At 46.0% G+C, this 4,986-nt stretch overlaps 1 long non-coding RNA gene across 3 annotated transcripts in view; it reads right to left on the reverse strand.

The window, feature by feature from the left end:
* Positions 1 to 467: 467 nt before the first annotated feature.
* Positions 468 to 4,986, reverse strand: part of LOC129392311 (uncharacterized) — an 8,915-nt gene continuing 4,396 nt past the window's right edge. For all 3 annotated transcript variants that reach the window (XR_008618015.1, XR_008618016.1, XR_008618017.1), the window contains one exon: positions 468 to 653. This is a non-coding gene — a long non-coding RNA (uncharacterized lncRNA). The remainder of the gene's footprint in view (positions 654 to 4,986) is intronic.

Below are 4,986 nucleotides of genomic sequence, written 5' to 3' on the forward strand. Positions count from 1 at the left end.
ACTTGGAGATTATCATACTACATGAAACAGACAAAGACAAATACCATATGATATCACGTGTGTAATCTAAAAAAATGATGCAAAAGAACTTATTTACAAAGCAGAAACAGATTCACAGACTTCGAAAACAAACTTATGGTTACCAGGGGGGAAGGTGAGGGCAAGGGATGTTTGGGATTAACATATACACACTACTATATATAAAATAGATAATCAACAGGGACCTACTATATACACAAGGAACTCTACTCAATATTCTGTAATAACCTAAATCGGAAAAGAACTTGAAAAAGAACAGATATGTGTATATGTATAAATGAATCACTTTGCTGTACACCTGAAACTAACACAACGTTGTAAATCAACTAAACTCCGACATAAAATAACATTTAAAAAAAATTTAAAAATGAAAGACATCGTATAATGTATTTACCTCTTTTTATTGGTAAAACTTTTAACATCTGCATCCATACTTATCAACCAACATTTTACATGTTCCTCGGAAAGGTGACAAAAATTCATCCTCGGAATTCATGAGCGTCATTTACTCAACAAATATTTATTCGGTGGTGTGTCAGGAATTGTTCTGAGCGCTGTAGAAAAGTAGTGCCCCAAACGGATCCAAGCCCTGCCCCGATGGAGTAGAATTCATGCTAGGGAAATAGAGAATTGGCAGGGTAAAAAAGTAGAATGTCAAAGGAACATTACATAATGACAAGGGCTTTAGAAAAAAAAATCATGCTGTGTCAGATGAGCAATGGTTGAAATGTTGGATGGGGAAAGAGCTTTCCCAGGAGAGGAAAGATCCCGCCTGGTGTTTGGGGAAGGCCAGCCGGTGCCCTGAGCAACACCAGGATTGGGGAAAGAAGAGAATCACAGAGACGCAGGGAGGCTGGGTCACAGGACCTTGGGGGTCCCGGTGGGGCCTCAAGTCACCAGGGGCCACTGGAGGGTTTCAGCTGTTGAGGGACAGGTCTGACGAATTTTTTTAAACAGCGTCCCTCTGGCTGCTGGGTTGAGAACAAGCACAGTGTTTAGGTCTTTAGAAACGAGTATAAGTCACACTGAAAAGTCACTTTTAAAATGTCAAATGATGCCAATTATATCTCAATAAAACTAGAGCGAATGAATGAAAGAATAAAATGTCAAATGGCTACTTTTTAAGCAATTAAACCAGATCAGGTGGTTCTTGCAGGGAAATAGTTGACTCATTTTTCTATACAAACCTCCAAGTGTAGGGTGAAAATAAGGGAACAAGAAGACACACCTCGCTAAGTTTCATCAAACATTCTTCTCCCTCCTTACCAAGAAACACATGTGCTAAAGATCAGAGGTGGAAGGGTCCTCCTGGTCTCTCCTCCATCCCCTACAAGGAAGGCCTGGCTGTTCCTGGGGCGTCCCACTGCCGGGAGGGCCGCTGTGAGGGCAGGGCAGATGGGACCTAGAGGAAGCCCCGTGATGGACCGTCTGGCACAGCCCAGGCTGCTCCTGCCTGGACTGGCTTTGCTTCTTCCTCTGCTACCCAGGCTGGTCCAGGAAAAGAACCTCAGGGGTCACACCCCTCTCTAGGTGTTCAAGATGCTGTAAGACTCACTGATGGGCCAGCAGTTTCACAGGTAGTTGCCAACAGAAGCCAGACAATTGCATATAATTAAATATATACTGGCCATAAAGAAAAATGAAATGCTGACACAGGCCACAATATGGATGACCCTTGAGAACAGTGGGCTGAGTGAAAGAAGCCAGTCCCAAAAGACTACATATGGTATGATTCCGTTCATAGGAAATGCCTGGCATAGGCAGACAGAAAGCAGATTAATGGTTACATAAGGCTGGATAGGTATAGAAGGGCCGACGGGGTGACAGCTAACGGACACAGGGCTACTTTCTGGGGTGATGAAAATGTTCTAAAATTGGCTGGGGTGACAGTTGCACATATTTGTGAATATTCTAAAAACCAACAACGAATTATCTGTACTATGAATGGATCAACTTTATGGTATGTGAATTATACCTCAGTAAAGGTGTTTGATGTGCGTTTGAGGAGTGTGTAGTTTGAAGAGACCAAGTCAGACTGACACAGAGGCCCAGACCTGCCTCGGGAGCAGGGGACTGACGGCTACACGTCTGCTGCGCGTTCCGTGTGACAGAAGTGCCCGCCGGCTCCCTGCACGTGGGGAAGGGCGTGGGAGAAATGTCCCACCTAGGACCGACTACATAATTCGCAGAGCCCTCTGCAAAATGGAAAAGAGCCTCTTATTTTTTAAAAGAAGTATTAAGGGACTTCCCTGGTGGTCCAGTGGTTAGAACTCGGGGCTTTCACTGCCGAGGGCGCAGGTTAGATCTCTGGTCAGGGAACTAAGAGCCCACAAGCCGAGGGGCATGGCCAAAAAATTAAAAATAAATAAATAAATAATTTTAAAGTATTAAGAATTTCAAGATGGCGACTGTCCCTTTCTCCAGGCGTGGAGGGGGAGGGGTGTGTCCCTGCTAGTCAGCTCTGCTTTGTTTTGATTAAGGGGGCACATAAAGGGATGCTCCTTTGCTAGGAGAGCTGGGGTGCCTCCTGAGACTCTTCCAGAAGATGAGCGTTGCTGGTTATCCCCCTTGACGGCTGAGAGTGGAGGGTGGGCCCTCCTCCTCACCCTCAACCAGAAGCAAAGAGACATGTTCGAGGTGACAAGTCTGGCATTTAGAGGTAAAGCAAGCATTAGCTTTAACGAAAAGAGGTGATTTACATAACGGCTATAAACAAGAGGCGCTAACAACTGAGTGGGTCTGAAATAGACACCAAAATTCATAAAAGTGAAGAAGTGAGGGAAAAAATCTTGCAGCAATTAGAAAGCCATTCCTCAAAAGAAGGTGAAACAGGAGGGGAGGGGGCAGGGCACAACCTTTAAAAGAATGACATACTAGTTGAGGATACAACATAAACTGGTTAGAACCAACTAGGTCCAAGGTGGCAGAAGATTCGACTTCCAGTGAACCTTAAGCCCCATTATACGCTCATTGTAATACATCAGCACATGCTAAATGACATGCCCACAGGCGCCATGACTGTTCCAAGGGTAACCCTAAAAGGCCGAAACGTAGGCGGTGGCCCACATCTTGGAAATCTCCACCCATTCTCCAGAATAGTTGGAATAATCCTCTCACTCATTAGCCTGTGAAATTACTCAGCCCTTAGAAACGAACCACCCCATATTTCGGGGCATCTAGCCTTCTGAGATGGTCCACACTCTGTCTGTGGAGTCTGTCTGTTTCACTCCCCAGGGCGCTTCTTGCCTCTTGAGATAGACCTCATTCTGTCTATGGAATGCGTATCTCTCTAAATACATTCACTTCTCACCCATCACTTTGTCTCTCGTTGAATTCCTTCTGCGCTGAGGCATAAAGAACCTGAGTTTCATTAAGTCCTGCGACCAGGTGTGCAATCTCAATTAAAAGGCAGTGAGTTCAAGTCCCAATCTGGGTTTTGGCTGGGTTCTAGTCCCAGCCTGTGGGCTCAACTCCCAGCTTGAGGTGTGCGGTTTCAAACGGACATCATATAAATATCCTGTTTTAATGACTTTTTCATGTGTTGCTTACGTCTGTTACATTATTGAGCTTTAAAACGCTAATCCAGGTTTTATGCTGTCACCTAAAGTGGCATGAGAATTAGCCTTCCTTAATCTTTTGCTGGACTGACAGGTACAATAGAGACTAAGTCTTCATTTGCGTGAAGCCTAGCAGCTCTGCGTCTAGTTTGCAAGGCAAATAATCAAGTTGGTGCTGGAAGCATCACTCAGCCCAGTGTGTACTATGGGAATCATTTTGTGATTCAGAAGAAGCACACACAACTCCAAAGTCCTCTATCCGTACTGGTCTGACTCACACTGCAGACACATTTATTTAGGGATTATCAATCTTACAGAATACAGCAGGTCCCTCTTACTATTTTTGCTGTTCAGACTTGCCTAAAGCATGTCATCACGCAGTTTAATATCACAGCGGATTTGGAAGGTGGTTTATATACTCCAAGAGCACTGCCTTATAAGGAAAACATGACTGCGTCAGGCAGGCAGTGGGGGCAGTAGGTCTAGACTGAGGCCCCAGGCCCACCAGGAAATAGTCCTATGACCGCTGGCAAGGAACTGATCCTCCTTGGGCCTCAGTTTCCTGGTAAAAACAGGAGTTGGTCTCACTTATCAACTCTAAAGACTTTTGCAATTTTAAAATTCAGTGTTTCATTCCCTGGTCTCCTGCTACCAAAGGCAAGAGAATTATAGTGAAACTGTGAGCTCCAGTGGACAGCGTTGGTCTTGACCTTATTCCCTATTGTGAATCAAAATCCCGCTTAGAGGGCAGAAGAAGACGGAGATCAGAGGTGGCTGAAGGGGATGGCAGGACCAACTCTCTGCGGACCTGTTGCTTGTTTATCACAACCTTAGACTTAATTATGTGCCAGGCATTGTTCTAAGGACTTAAGAAACTTTAACTCACTTAACTGTCACACAACCCTAGAAGAAAAGCAAGGCTATTATGCAAACTTGACAGAGAAGGAAACTGAGATCCAGACAGTTTAAGTAACTTGCTGGGGCCACAGCTGGACAGCTAGTGAAGGGCTGGGCTGGGATTTGACCCCAGGAAGTCTGACCCCACAGGCTGCCCTTCACAGGATAAGATCACAGGCTCTATCTAGTTATCCTGCCTTCATGCCCCAGGAAACACAAGGGACCACTGAGGCTGCCAAAAGCAGCTGAAGTTAACACAGGACATTAGGAGAAGTTTTTGACCTCCCGTGGGTAGTCCCTTGTTGGCTGTTCCGAGGAATCTTAAAGAAAAGGGTAGGGCTTCCCTGGTGGCGCAGTGGTTGAGAGTCCGCCTGCCGATGCAGGGGACCCGGGTTCGTGCCCCGGTCCGGGAGGATCCCACGTGCCGCGGAGCGGCTGGGCCCGTGAGCCATGGCCGCTGAGCCTGCGCGTCCGGAGCCTGTGCTCTGCAACG

The sequence above is a fragment of the Physeter macrocephalus genome, chromosome 8 (assembly GCF_002837175.3).
Source record: "Physeter macrocephalus isolate SW-GA chromosome 8, ASM283717v5, whole genome shotgun sequence".
NCBI lineage: Eukaryota > Metazoa > Chordata > Mammalia > Artiodactyla > Physeteridae > Physeter > Physeter macrocephalus.